The sequence below is a fragment of the Arachis hypogaea genome, chromosome 10 (genome assembly GCF_003086295.3).
Source record: "Arachis hypogaea cultivar Tifrunner chromosome 10, arahy.Tifrunner.gnm2.J5K5, whole genome shotgun sequence".
NCBI classification, from domain to species: domain Eukaryota; kingdom Viridiplantae; phylum Streptophyta; class Magnoliopsida; order Fabales; family Fabaceae; genus Arachis; species Arachis hypogaea.
The window spans coordinates 47,821,871-47,838,305 of NC_092045.1; positions in this window are offsets into that span (position 1 = coordinate 47,821,871).

Here is a 16,435-nt window from a genome sequence, read left to right on the forward strand (position 1 = left end):
AGAAACAAAACATATAACCTGCTAATGACTGGGTTGCCTCCCAGCAAGCGCTTCTTTACTGTCTTTACCTGGACCTTCACTGAGAATCACTCAAGTCTCAGTTTTGAGCATTCTTGCTCAAAATTGCTTTCAAGATAATGTTTGATCCTCTGTCCATTAACAATGAACTTCTTGTCAGAGTCAGTATCCTGAAGCTCAACATATCCATATGGTGACACTCCTGTAATCACAAATGGACCCCTCCACCGGGATTTAAGTTCTCCTGGAAACAATCTGAGCCTAGAGTTGAAGAGCAGAACTTTTTGTCCTGGCTCAAAGACTCTGGATGACAACTTCTTGTCATGCCACTTCTTTGCTTTTTCCTTATAAATCTTTGCATTTTCAAAGGCATTGAGTCTAAATTCATCTAGCTCATTTAGCTGGAGTAATCTCTTTTCACCAGCTAACTTAGCATCCAAGTTTAGGAATCTGGTTGCCCAGTAGGCTTTATGTTCCAGTTCCACGGGCAGATGACAGGCCTTGCCATACACAAGTTGGTATGGTGAGGTTCCTATTGGGGTCTTGAATGCTGTTCTGTATGCCCACAGAGCATCATCCAAGCTCCTTGCCCAATCCTTTCTTCGGGCTATTACAGTCCGTTCTAGGATTCTTTTTAGCTCTCTGTTAGAGACTTCAGCTTGCCCATTTGTCTGTGGATGATATGGGGTAGCCACTTTGTGGCTAATTCCATATCAGACCATAGCGGAGTAAAGCTGTTTATTGCAGAAATGAGTACCCCCATCACTGATTATGACTCTGAGAACACCAAATCTGCTGAAGATGTGTTTCTGGAGGAATTTCAGCACGGTTTTAGTATCATTAGTGGGTGTAGCAATTGCTTCTACCCATTTAGATACATAGTCCACTGCCACCAGAATGTAAGTGTTTGAGTATGATGGTGGGAATGGACCCATAAAGTGAATTCCCCATACATCAAACAACTCAATCTCTAAGATCCCTTGTTGAGGCATGGCGTATCCATGAGGTAAGTTACCAGCTCTTTGGCAGCTGTCACAGTTACGCACAAACTCTCGGGCATCTTTATAGAGAGTAAGCCAGTAGAAGCCACATAGGAGGACCTTAGTGGCTGTTCGCTCACTTCCAAAATGTCCCCCATACTGTGATCCATGGCAATGCCACAGGATCCTCTGTGCTTCTTCTCTGGGTACACATCTGCGGATCATTCCGTCTGCACATCTCTTAAAGAGATATGGCTCATCCCATAGGTAGTACTTGGCATATGAAATTAATTTCTTTCTTTGCACTCTGCTGTACTCCTGTGGTATGAACCTCAAAGCTTTATAATTTGCAATATCTGCAAACCATGGAGCTTCCTGGATGGCAAAGAGTTGCTCATCTGGGAAAGACTCAGAAATCTTAGTAGAAGGGAGGGACGCCCCAGCTACTGGTTCTATTCGGGATAGATGATCAGCTACCTGGTTCTCTGTCCCTTTTCTGTCTCTTATTTCTATATCAAACTCTTGCAGAAGCAACACCCATCTTATAAGCCTGGGCTTTGAATCCTACTTTGTGAGTAAGTATTTAAGAGCAGCATGGTCAGTGTACACAATCACTTTGGATCCCACTAGATAGGATCTAAACTTGTCAATGGCATAGACCACTGCAAGTAACTCTTTTTCTGTGGTTGTGTAATTCTTCTGTGCATCATTTAGAACATGGCTGGCATAATAAATGACGTGCAAAAGCTTGTTATGCCTTTGTCCCAACACTGCACCAATGGCATGGTCACTGGCATCACACATTAGTTCAAATGGCAATGTCCAGTCTGGTGCAGAGATGACTGGTGCTGTGACCAGCTTGGCTTTCAGGGTCTCAAATGCCTGCAGACACTGTGTGTCAAACACAAATGGTGTGTCAGCAGCTAGCAGGTTGCTCAAAGGTTTTGCAATTTTCGAAAAATCCTTTATAAACCTTCTGTAGAATCCTGCATGCCCAGAAAGCTTCTGATTGCCTTAACATTGGCAGGTGGTGGTAATTTTTCAATTACCTCTACCTTTGCCTTATCCACCTCGATTCCCCTGCTTGAAATTTTGTGACCAAGGACAATTCCCTCAGTCACCATAAAGTGACATTTCTCCCAGTTTAAAACCAGGTTAGTCTCTTGGCACCTTTTCAGGACAAGTGCTAGGTGGTCAAGACAGGAGCTGAATGAGTCTCCATATACTGAGAAGTCATCCATGAAGACTTCCAGGAATTTCTCCACCATATCGAAGAAGATGGATAGCATGCATCTCTGAAAGGTTGCAGGAGCATTACACAGACCAAAAGGCATCCTCCTGTAGGAAAACACGCTAGAAGGACAAGTAAATGCTGTTTTCTCTTGGTCCGGAGGATCTACTGCAATTTGGTTGTAACCTGAATAGCCATCCAAAAAGCAGTAATAATCATGACCAGCTAGTCTTTCTAGCATTTGGTCTATGAATGGTAAAGGAAAATGATCCTTTCTGGTGGCTGTATTGAGGCTTCTGTAGTCAATACACATACGCCACCCTGTGACTGTTCTTGTAGGAACCAGTTCATTTTTTCATTATGAACCACTGTCATGCTCCCTTTTTAGGGACAACTTGGACAGGGCTCACCCAGGGGCTATCAGAAATAGGATAAATAATCCCAGCCTCTAGTAATTTAGTGACCTCTTTCTGCACCACCTCCTTCATGGCTGGATTTAGCCTCCTTTGTGGTTGGACCACTGGTTTGGCATTATCCTCCAACAGGATCTTGTGCATGCATCTAGCTGGGCTAATGCCCTTAAGATCACTTATGGACCACCCAAGGGCTGTCTTGTGTGTCCTTAGCACTTAAATCAGTGCTTCCTCTTCCTGTGGATTTAAAGCAGAGCTTATAATCACTGGAAAAGTGTCACCCTCTCCCAGAAATGCATACTTCAGGGATGGTGGTAGTGGTTTGAGTTCAGGTGTGGGAGGCTTATCCTCCTTCTGAGGAATTTTCAAAAATTCCTTTGTTTCCTCTGATTCTTCTTGATCAGGCTGAGCATCTTTAAAGATGTCCTCAAGCTCTGGTTCTAGACTTTCAGTCATATTGATCTCTTCCACCAAAGAGTCAATAATGTCAGCGCCCATGCAGTCAATCGGTGTGTCTAGATGCTGCATAGCTTTTACAGCATTCAACTTGAACTCATCCTCATTGACTCTTAGGGTTACTTCCCCTTTTTGTACATCAATGAGGGTTCGTCCAGTTGCTAGGAAAGGTCTTCCTAGAATGAGAGTTGCACTCTTGTGCTCCTCCATTTCCAGCACCACAAAGTCAGTTGGAAAGGCGAATGGCCCAACCTTGACAATCATGTCCTCTATTATGCCTGATGGATATTTAATGGAGTCATCAGCAAGTTGGAGGTATATCCGGGTTGGTTTGACTTCTTCAGTCAACCCAAGCTTTCTGATAGTGGATGCAGGTATTAAATTGATGCTTGCTCCAAGATCACACAGGGCTGTCTTGGTGCAAGCACCTTCTAATGTGCATGGTATCATAAAGCTTCCTGGATCTTTAAGCTTTTTTGGTAAGCTTTTTAGATTGACTGCACTGCATTCTTCAGTGAGAAATACTTTTTTAGTTTCTCTCCAATCTTTCTTATGACTTAAGATCTCTTTCATGAACTTAGCATAAGAAGGTATTTGCTCAAGTGCCTCTGCAAACGGAATCTTTATTTCAAGAGTCCTTAGATAGTCTGCAAAGCGGGCAAATTGCTTATCCTGTTCCGCTTGGCGGAGTTTCTGAGGATAAGGCATCTTGGCCTTATATTCTTCAACCTTAGTTGCTGCAGATTTATTCCTTACAGAAGTGGTTGAAGGAGCCTTTTTAGAGGGATTACTGTCAGCACTCTCAGGTGTCTGATCCTCCCTTGGCGTCTGAACGCCAGGATTGGGTGAAGATTGGGCGTTTAACGCCAACTTCTCTCCCTTTTCTGGCATTTGAACGCCAGAACAGGGCAGGGAATGGGCGTTTAACACCAGCTTTCCCCCTTTTTCTGGCGTTTGAACACCAAAAGTGCTCCTCTCTGGGCTCTTACTGTCCTCAGAGGGACTTTGAACAGTGGTTTGGTTATCCTCTGTCAATTGTTTCTTATTTGGCTTTTTGCTACTTTGAGCAGTGTTATTCAATGTCTTCCCACTCCTCAGTTAAACTGCTTGACATTCTTCTGTTATCTGTTTAGATATCTGCTGTTTTGCCTGATTCAACTGCAGTTCTATGTTCTTGTTAGCAAATTTTAGTTTCTTGGAGCATCTCTTTAAATTCTGCTAACTGTTTTGTCATCAGTTGTAATTGCTGATTAAGCTCAACCATCTGTTCTTGAGGATTAGGATCAGTGGCTACTGCCATAACTTCTTCTTTTGTAGAGAACTCATTGCTAGAGTACAAATATTGATTTCTATCAACAGTATCTATAAGCTCTTGAGCCTCTTCAATCGTCTTCCTCATATGTATAGATCCACCAGCTGAGTGATCTAAAGACATCTGAGCTTTTTCTGTAAGCCCATAGTAGAAGATGTCTAGCTGTACCCACTCTGAAAACATTTCAGAGGGGCATTTTCTTAGCATACCTCTATACCTCTCCCAGGCATTGTAAAGGGATTCATTATCCTCTTGTTTAAAGCCTTGGATGTCCAGCCTTAGCTGTGTCATCCTTTTTGGAGGGTAAAATTGATTCAGGAATTTGTCTGATAACTGTTTCCATGTCTTTATGCTTGCTGTAGGTTGGTTGTTTAACCACCTCTTAGCTTGATCTTTTACAGCAAATGAAAACAGTAATAATCTGTAGACATCCTGATCCACCTCTTTATCACGTACTGTGTCAGCAAGTTATAAGAATTGTGCCAGAAACGTAGTAGGTTCTTCCTGTGGAAGACCGGAATACTGGCAATTTTGCTGCACCATGATAATGAGTTGAGGGTTTAGCTCAAAGCTGCTTGCTTTGATGGGAGGTATACAGATGCTACTCCCATATGCAGCTGTAATGGGGTTAGCATATGACCCCAAAGTCCTTATGGACTGCTCAATTCCACTTAGGTCCATGATGGAGAAAGGGAAATGATATGGATTGCAAGTAGATTAAAATATATATTTTTTTTAACCGAAAATAATAAAATAAAACAAAAGGAAAATAAAATAAGATGTCGAAAACTAAAAGAAAAATAAAATCAAAGCAAATTGAAAACTAAATCAATTAGTCAATTAAAAAAGATTTTGGAATTAGCAATTGAAAAGATATGATTGAAAATTATTCTGAAAAAGAATTGATTTTTTTTTGAAATGAGGAAAGAGAAAAACAACAAAATGACACCAAACATAAAATTTTTAGAGAATTAGACACAAATTTTCAAAAATTTTAAGGGAAAAACACAAAGAGGACACCAAACTTAGAATTTTTAAGGATCAAAAAGGGACTAAGGACATGCAAATTCGAAAATTAAAAGAAAAATAAAAGCATGCAATTGACACCAAACTTAAAATATGAAACTAGACTCAACTAAAAGACTCTAAACCAACAAAAATAAAACAGTCCTAATCTAAGCAACAAGATAAGTCGTCAGTTGTCCAAACTCGAACAATCCCCGGCAACGGCGCCAAAAATTTGGTGCACGAAATTGCAATCACACTTTTGCAATTCCGCACAACTAACCAGCAAGTGCACTGGGTCGTCCAAGTAATACCTTACGTGAGTAAGGGTCGATCCCACGGAGATTGTCGACTTGAAGCAAGCTATGGTTATCTTGTAACTCTTAGTCAGGATATCAATAATTATCAGGGTTGATTGTAAAAAGCAAAAGAACATGAAATAAGTACTTGTTTTGCAGTAATGGAGAACGGGTTGAGGTTTTGGAGATGCTCTATCTTCTGAATCTCTGCTTTCCTACTGTCTTCTTCTTCAAGCACGCAAGGCTCCTTCCATGGCAAGCTGTATGTAGGGTTTCACCGTTGTCAATGGCTACCTCCCATCCTCTCAGTGAAAATGTTCAACGCACCCTGTCACGGCACGGCTATTCATCTGTCGGTTCTCAATCAGGTTGGAATAGAATCCAGTGATTCTTTTGTGTCTGTCACTAACGCCCAGCCTTCAGGAGTTTGAAGCTCGTCACAGTCATTCAATCGTTGAATCCTACTCAGAATACCACAGACAAGGTTTAGACCTTCCGGATTCTCTTGAATGCCGCCATCAATTCTAGCTTATACCACGAAGATTCTGATTAAGGAATCCAAGAGATATCTACTCAATCTAAGGTAGAATGGAGGTGGTTGTCAGGCACACGTTCATAGTTGAGAATGATGATGAGTGTCACGGATCATCACATTCATCAGGTTTAAGAACAAGTGATATCTTAGAATGGAAGCAAGCATGATTGAATGAAAAACAGTAGTAATTGCATTAATCCATCAAGACACAGCAGAGCTCCTCACCCCCAACCATGGGGTTTAGAGACTCATGCTGTAGAAGATACAATGGGAAACGTGTAAAATGTCATGAGGTACAGATACAATGTCAAAAGATCCTATTAATAGTGAACTAGTAACCTAGGGTATACAGAAATGAGTAAATGACGTAAAAAGCCACTTCTGGGTCCACTTAGTGTGTGCTTGGGCTGAGAATTGAAGCTTTCATGTGTAGAGACTTTTTCTGGAGTTAAACGCCAGCTTTTATGCCAGTTTGGGCGTTTAACTCCAATTTTTATGCCAGTTCCAGCGTTAAACGCTGGGAATTCGGAAGCTGATTTGCAACGCCGATTTGGGCCATCAAATCTCGGGCAAACTATGGACTATTATACATTGTTGGAAAGCCCAGGATGTCTACTTTCCAACGCCGTTGAGAGCGCGCCAATTAGGCTTCTGTAGCTCCAGAAAATCCACTTCGAGTGCAGGGAGGTCAGAATCCAACAGCATCTGCAGTCCTTTTCAGCCTCTGAATCAGATTTTTGCTCAGGACCCTCAATTTCAGCCAGAAAATACCTGAAATCACAGAAAAACACACAAACTCATAGTAAAGTCCAGAAAAGTGAATTTTAACTAAAAACTAATAAAAGTATACTAAAAACTAACTAAAATATACTAAAAACATCCTAAAAACAATGCCAAAAAGCGTATAAATTATCCGCTCATCACCCGTCAAACTTAGAAGAAGAAAAATTCCTAGCCATATCCGGTCAGGATCAAGGATGGATGACTCCTATAATCAGCTACCTCAAATCAAAGATACATCCTATAGATAAGAAGGAGGCAAAAAGGTTAAAGCGGGAGGCACAGTGTTACACCATCATAAACAATATCCTATACAAGAGAGGGAATTCGACGCCTCTACTAAAATGTGTACCGACCTCTAACACAAAAGAGGTCTTGGAAGAGATACACAATGGAACATGCAGCAACCATCTCGGAGCACGAGCTCTTGCCAAGGAAGTACTTTGAGCCTGATTCTTTTGGCCGACTTTGCGAAAAGAAGCCATGGAGTTCGTTAAGACATGTCCACCATGTCAAAAACATGCTAACTTCCACATCGCCCCACTAGAGGAACTCATCAGCATAATATCACCGTGGCCATTTGCAAAGTGGGTACTCGACTTCCTCAGGCCCTTCCCCTAAGAATCGGGACAGGTCAAGTTCCTCATTGTAGGGGTAGATTATTTTACAAAATGGATTTAGGAAGAGCCCTAGCTAATGCAACAGCGCAAAGAAGTTAGAAATTCTTATATAGAAACATTGTCACAAGGTTTGGTGTTCCTTACTCCATTACCACGGACAATGGCACTCAATTTATAGACACAGGCTTTAGAAAGCTGGTGGCCAAATTGAAAATAAAGCACCAATTCACATCCGTAGAACACCCACAGGCTAATGGACAAGCAAAAGCTGGGCTAAAACGGAGGCTACAGGACGCAAAAGGAGCCTGGGCTGAAGAGCTCCCCCAAGTCCTATGGGCCTATCGGACAACTCCACATTCCCCCACAAAGGAATCACCTTTCCGACTGGCTTACGAAATGGAGGAAATGATACCGGTAGAGGTCGAGGAAGGATCTCCCAGAACGATCCTCTACAGTGAAGAAGCCTACTCCCAACTTCAAAGGGAAGAGCTCGACCTACTCATAGAAGTCCGAGAAAAAGCTCGGATCAGAGAAGAAGAATTAAAACGTCACATGGTCTCAAGGTACAATCGAAAGGTAGTACAGTGAAGCTTCGCCAACAATGACCTCATCCTAATCCAAAATGATATCGGAACAAGTCGACCCGAAGAGGGGAAGTTAGCGGCTAACTAGAAAGGACCCTACCGAGTCACAGAGGTACTAGGAAAGGGCTACTACAAAGTGTCCAAACTCGAGGGGCGAGAGCTACCAAGGTCATGGCACGCCTGTAACCTAAGAAGTTATTATAGTTATAAGGTAATAAAAGATCTTAGGACAAATGTGCACTCTTTTTCCTGAAAAAGGTTTTTTAAGGAGGCATAAAGCCAAGATCTGCAAAATTACCTAACTTAAAGATGGGTGAGCACTCCCATGTAAATGTTTGCATATTTTCTATTTTAAATAAAGTTTTTTTTTCAGATTTTCTACAAATTCCCTTTATCAAGATGCATTAACCTGAAACGCAAAAATTCATCGCTCAAATATAAAGCTACAGATCGGCAAAAGTGAAAACCAAAATCACTGCTCGATCGCGATAAGGCCAATGAAGATGAAAGCCGAATTCATCAAAGGTCGGCCAAGAGAGGATCAAAATTAGCAAAGATGAAAAGCGACCAAAACAGAAATAATGCAAGAAGGTATAAAAAAGTGATCCATAGATAGAGGCCTAACAAGGTCTGAAAAAAATGGATTGCTAGAAATAACGTAGGAGGGGGCCGACATAAAGAAGTCAGACCAGACTAATCAAAACGACAAAAAAGTTTTAAAAAGTAATCCATAGAAATAAGGCCTGGCCAGCCCTGAAAATGGATTACTAGAAATAATTTAGACAAGACCGATGTGACGAAGTTGACCTAAAAAGCTACAAAAGTTATAAAAAGTAATACATAAAAAGAGACCTCACAAGGTCCAAATAAAATGGATTACTAAGAATAACTTAGACGGGATTGACAAGCGATCAAAAATGATAGAGTTATAAAAAGTAAATCCATAAAAGAGACCTGACGAGGTCCAGTTAAAAATGGATTACTAAGAATAACTCGAAGGACTCAACGAAAGAAGTCGACACAACAGAAGGCGTGCACTAGAAGGGACACAAATCAACCTAAAGAAAGCCACGACCTCACCTACTCATAGGTATTCTATGAGAATACTAAAAAGAATAGTCGAACAAGGCTAGCCTTGAAAGGTCACTTCGACCAAAGCAGGTAAATAAAACAACTCACAGGCAATCAAAAAGAGGTCGGACAGCAGAAAACTCCAACACTCTTAAGATTCCTGGAAAGTTCCAAAAGACTGCAAACAAACACAAAAAAAAGGAAAAACAAAGCTACTGTAATAAAGACTCAGAAAGCCACCCGAGAGTCGACCTCAAGAGTTCAAAAGCATTTGTTTTCTAAATAAAGTTGCTAAAAGCAACTAAAGAGTCAAAGTCAAACAACTACGAGCTGCAGAAGCTAGAGTTCAAAAGCCCACAAGATCGGGCTATACCAAAATACATCAAAGAAAAAAGAGTCAAAAGACCCACAAGCCGGGCCATCAAGATCAGAAACTACAAAGGATGCAAAGATTCCTTAGTGGCGGCATCCCGAGGTGAAGGAGGACGAGTCGCAAGAGGGACGGCATCAACTGTTCTATCTGGCCGAGTCAGAATCTTAACATCAGGATCTGACTCAGGATATCTGGCCTCAGTAGCTGGAGTAGAAGAAGTCGGGGTAGCAGGAGCTTTGGCTGATGGTGCAGAAGGAGGATCTACATTGTCATCATCATCATCTGGGGCAGGGACGATCTTCCCATCTTCCAAAACATTATCCAAACTGAAGAGATTCAGGTCGAGCTTAGGTGCAAGAACTCGGATCTGAGCCTTCAAGTTCTCATAGGCAGAAGTCACACTGCCCACGAGATGGTCCTGGAGCTTAGGGTAATCAGCATGAGTAGATTCCAGCCTCTCTCTAAGCTCCACCATCTCACCATAAGTCCGGATATAGCTCTTCTTTTGCTTCTGTGCCATCTCCTCAGCCAAATTTGCAGAAGCCACCACAGCAGTAGCCCAAGTTTTCTCACCTTCTAACTCTTTCTCCAGCTTTGCCACCTTCTTCTCAAGTTCTTCTTTCAACCCCTTAATCCTGTCAAATTCCGACTTGGCCTGCTCCATAAAAGACTTTGTTGCATGAATCGGGATATCCTGAGCAGTTTGAAACAAGGCTGTACCTATATGTGCCACCTTAACACTACTCCGGGTGATGAAATCTAGGTGGTGAAGAATGGACACGTCGTTCATAGGAAGCCAGCCATAAGGGGCGATTTGATGGTCAACAAATCCCACAGCTTCAAAGTCAGGGGCATCAAGATCAAAAAGCTCAACCGTTCTCTGTGTTTTTGGAAGAGGGCCAGCGGTGGGAGAAGAGGTAGCAGCAGAAGTTTGGGGAGGATCCGCCAAATGAACCTGAGGAGTAGGGATCACCCTCCTCGGCCCAGAAGTGCCCAATGTCGGCTTATTAGGAGTAACCTGAGAGGATCCTTCCCTAGCAGCCTTGGCCGAGACATTCTGGGCAGCTGTAGCTTTCCTCACCTTTTTAAAAGCCTTCACGGAGTCATTGTTCTTTACCATCCCTAAAAAACACAGCAAAAACCAAGTTACAAAATTGGAAAGAAAAGAAACTAAATCAACAAAATCAAACAAAGCAAAACAGAAAGGAAGTCGGTCACTACCCAGCTCAGCTCAGAGAAGTGAGGGATCCCCTAAAAACCTCTTAGTATCAAGATGTGGAGGCTCCCCCCAGTTCTCTTCCAACACATATACTAGAGCCTGCTCAACCTCATCCAACATCTCCCAAGTATATCTGGAAACAACTACATTCTTTTGCCAATCCAAAGGAAAGGCGGGCCCGCCATTTTCATCCAAAAAGAAGGGCCGAGCTCCTTCAATAGCTCGGACCTTGAAAAACTAGTTCTTGAAATCCCTAAAAGATTCATCATACATGGAATAAAATTTCTTTCCCTGGGCAGCTCGAAAAGATACCCAAGAAGCATTTTTCTTAGCCACCCCAGGTTTAGTCAAAACAAAGAGGTAAAGAAAGAGGGTTTGAAATGGTGTAACATCCAATTCTTGACACAGTAATTGAAAGATTTTAATGAAGCCCCACGAATTTGGGTGTTGCTGGGATGGAGATATATTGCACGACCACAACAAATTGGTCTCAAAAGGAGTAAAAGGAAAGGTAATGTTCATTTGGCTGAAAAAATAATCAAACCCTCTTGTCAGGATTAGATGCTACTAACTCATAATCTTTCTCCTGCTCCCGATTACTACAAATCCTGTGATGTTTCCTCAGCTCCACACAGTACTCAGAATTTACCACAGAAACACACCAACACGAGGGAGTCCAGCCTGTCCAACATGCCCTCGGGGACTCTGGAAGAGGTCTCGACAATATTTTTGCGAGACGACATGGGTCAACTAAAGTCCTACAGTAAGAAAAAGGAAAAGGGGTTACTAATCAAACAGCTCGGATAAGTCAAAAAGAGCAACTCGGGCATAAATGGATACAACTCGGACTAAAGTATGAAAATGTTAAGAAGTCAGATATAGCAATAAAAAGAAATCCCAGGACTCCCACCAAAGATGCAGGGGCATCCTTTTGGAGGCAGTAACGGAATGAGGACTCAAAAAAATCTACATCTCAACATGCCCCAAACAAGAAAAATAACCCTCTTTCAGTGAAGCAACACTCTGAAGAGAAAGTTACAAATCAGAAAGCCATCGAAATCATAGCCATTTGTTCAGCAAAGGAAACTGTCATGCATCAAACATCAAAAGTGCAACCTTTTATCAGAATCAAGCAAAGTTCATCTTTAATCAGAAGGCACAATCAGAAACAGTAACAAACCCTAAAATGCATCAACTACCAGGAAACAATGAAAGGTCCTACAAATTAAAGAAGCCCTAAAAAATAGCACTAATAAACCACTATTTTATGGTTTATCTTGTGCTCAATTGAGTGGTTTTTATCTACTCTTTACCCACTTATTCATACTATTTGCATGGTTTTATATTTCCTTCCTGATTATGTGCTTTGATTGAAAACATGCTTCTTTGGACTTATATTTGCTTATTATTAATCCTCTCTTATCATCATTAGATGTCTTGATATGTGTGTTAAGTGTTTTCAGATATTATAAGGAAGGAATGGCTCAGAGGATGGAAAGGAAGCATGCAAAAGTGAAAGGAATGCAAGAAGTTGGAGAAACTGCTAAGCTGTCCAGCCTGACCTCTTCGCACTCAAACGGCTATAACTTTAGCTACAGAGGTCCAAACGACGCGGTTCCAGTTGCGTTGGAAAGCTAACGTCCGGGCTTCGATTTGATATATAATTTTCCATATTTTCCCCGACGCCAGGCGACGCGAACGCGTGGGTCACACGGACGCGTCTCCTGGCCAACACCCAATCCGCGCGGTCGCGCGGATGACGCGGCCGCGTCACTTTTTCGCAACCTGTACGGACCAGAAAGCGCTGGAAGCGATTTTTGGGCTGTTTCTGACCCGGTTTTCGGCCCAGAGAACACAGATTAGAGGCTATAAAGTGGGGGAATGCATCCATTCATGAAGGAGGCCACTCATAATTTACTTTTCATGTTTTAAATGTAGTTTTGGAGAGAGAGGTTCTCTCCTCTCTCTCAGTCTCTTAGGATTTAGGACTTCTCTTTCTAGAGTGACTCTCGATCCAGGTTTAATATTCCTTTTTACTATTTAATTTCTCTTTTATATTTTGATTACTCTGAAGCCTTTATTATGTTTGATTGATGATGCCCAATTGGCTGTTGATGACATTTTTATTTAATGATAATTGAGGTATTTTCAGTTTATAATTATTCTCTTTGAATTAAATTGCCATTGCTTCTCATCCAAGGATATTTTTATTATTCCAGCAATTTTACCTTTTTTTCTCTTTTGGTTCTGATTAGGAATTTAGTAACCCAACAGTTATTAAACTCAACGTAATTAATAATCGTTATCTTGCTAATTGAGTTGAACCTAAATAATCCCAACCTTTTCTTAGGAAGTAGTTAGGATTCAAAGGTCAATTTAATTAGTCCCTTGACTTTCCTTTGCCCTGGCAAAGGTTGACCAAGTGGAGTTTAGATTCAACTTTTATTATAGTTGAGAGAGATAACTAAGTTAGACCTCTAAATTCCCTTGTCTTGCCAAAAGTTGTTTTACAATTATTATTTATTTTTAATTGCCATTTAATTCACTCATCATTTAAATTACTTGCTTCTCACCTTCTAAACCCCGATTACAACCTTTATAACCAATAATAAGAACATACTTCCTTGCAGTTCCTTGAGAAGACGACCTGAGGTTTGAATACTCGGTTAACAATTTCTAAAGGGGTTTGTTACTTGTGACACCCAAAACGTTTGTATGAAAGGACTTTTGAAGGTTTAGAAACTATACTTGCAACGAGGATTTATCCGCGATTTTCTAGACCATGCAAAAGCCCTCTCATCAAAATGGCGCCGTTACCGGGGAACTGCTAACGTGTGCCTTATTATTGGTTATTGTAAATATTTTTCTTTTGCTTGTTTATTTATTTTTGTTTTTCCTTTTTATTTTTATTTGCTACTATGAACTCTCACCCCTCTCGCTTTGAGTTTGGTTCTAATATTGTTAAAGGAAATAGAAGTTATAGCAGGAATGTGCATCAAGGTCAGACCAATCAAGGATGGATGGAACAAAGAGGATCTAATCAACCCTTTTGGCAGCAACACCCTCCAAGATATCCTGGACAAAGACCATTCTACCGCGCATACCCAGCTGAAAAACATGGTGGACAACCTTGTAACTACCAACAAGCCCCACCCCGTGCATACGAACCGTCCTTTCAACATAACCTCGAACCACCACACTCACAAGCTTCTCTTCAGCATTCGCCATCATATGATCCTTCCTTACCCCAATACCAATCCAATCGTTCCCAGTCATTACCACTTCCCTATGTACCATGCCTAAGTCCAGCAAACCACGAAGCAGAAGATTGTCTAAAAGAAACAATAACGAAATTTCAAATAACCATTCAACAACTGGAGCACGCACTAATCCAATGGGCCACTAAACGCTCAAATATACAAGGATCAACCACAGCTCCATGTGGACAGCCCGATGAAGAGCGTAGCATGAAAGAAATACTAGAGACTCTAGTGGACAAGGCAGAGAATGAATTCATACTAGAACAAGTGGAAGAAGCTGTCATTGTTCAAGAAGAAGAGTTGGTTGAAGATCTAGGCGATGCTGAACTTCGTTGGGAATCCAGAATTGAGGAAAACTCCGTCCAGGATGCTACAGTTGATGCTAAGGAAGATACTGTACAATCTCCAAGGCAAGTCGTTTATGAGGAATCAGACGGAATAATCCAAGAAGCAAATTCCCTTGATGATGATATTCATAAGTCTAGCTCTTTTGGTGATGAACTTGCATCCGCAAGTAAATTCTTTGAAATCGAAGAATCTCCCCAAGTGAATATGAAGATGATGCGGAGGTAGATTTCCCTCAACATCCAATCTATGACTTGAGTGATGAGGAAGACACGGAAGACTTTGACCAGGACACAGATACAATTGAAGATCTTTGCGAAGAAGTGGAGGAATTCACAGAAGAGCATAAGGGAGTAGAACTTACAGAACCACCAGAAACACCTATACCAAGGCCACTACCACCTAATACAAGCTTCAAGTGGGTACAATCCTTAACTTATGACTTTACTTATTCACTTGAATATGGTTTACTTGAAACAGATGGCCAGCTTAGAGCTCTCTGCGGCTTTAAGAGTAAGAGGGAAATGGCTCATACTCAGAGCTGGTGCACAAGGTTCAATAAGGTTCCACACTTCACCTCGAAGTACACGGATTGGTATCGTGCTCAATTGCATGGATCACAGAGAACGTTTGGTTACCATGGTGAGATTCTACTCTTTAAACCGCCCGGATGGAAACAGGTAGATCAATACGGAGGCGGATTTAAAAGCAAGGCTTGGAATCCTAGAGTTTATTCTGGCATTTGTCATCCCGGGAGCCGAACAATATATTTAAAGCTGCTCAGAAGCTTCACATGCCTAGTTTGGGACCCCGGAGGCTATTGGCATTCCAAGCACTGGTGGAGGTTTTTGGACGAATTTAAACATAAACCACCATAACAGGATACTCCTCCAATGTCCAACTTAAGGACTTTAACTAAAAGTGCTAGGTGGGAGACAACCCACCATGGTATGGTCGTTTCTTTTTCAATTTATTTCTTGTTAATTGCTTTCATTTTTCCTTTTTCATTTTAATTTATTAAACCTGGAATCATGCATAAGCATTCATGTTAGTCATTGCATTCTGCATTGTTCATGCATTAAAAAAAAAATTTCGCTACGCGACGCGATCGCATCAGGCGTGCTAATGGCACATATCGACCCACGTGACCGGGTCGCTGACGCGTCCGCGTCACATGGGCATAATGGCCTCCCACGCGACCGCATGCCCCACGCGGCCGCGTGCCCTGATTTTCGACGTCAAAAAGGTGCATGGCCGAAAGTTGTGCTGGAATTGGGCTGGACTCGTGCTAGAAGCCCAAGCCCTCCCACGCAACTGCGTGCCCCACGCGGCCGCATCGTTTTCCAAAAATGGTCATCCACGCGATCGCGTCACCCACGCGATCACGTCACCCAATTTTGGCAATTAAATTGAATCGAACAGAGAGTTGTGCTGGAGCGAGGCTGCACTCGCGCCAGCAGTGCAACACGGGTCACGCGACCGCGTGACTGACGCGATCGCGTCGTCTTACCTGACGCGCACCCATGCGAACGCGTGCCTTCCGCGGCCGCGTCGCATGCACTGTACAGCTCACCCTAAAATTGCCACATATCTTATCTTTCTCTCCTCCAAATCCTAATTTTTCTTCTCCTTTCTTATTTACTTCCTCTTCCCTTCCGTCCCTTCTCATTCTTCTTTCTCTTTTTATTTTATTTTTATTTATTTGCATATTTCATTCATTACATTTTAATTTTGCGCACATTTTTGTTTTTCCATTGGTGTTAAAAATTTTTCTTATTCAACTGTTGCTTCTTTTCTTTAATTTCTTTTTGTAACTTGTTTTACACTGTGGGATGATATTAATTGTATGCCAATGCCAACCTTTTATGATACTTGCACTCCATTTGCATTGACATGAGCTTGTATTGATACTTCCACTGCCCACACTCCTCCCC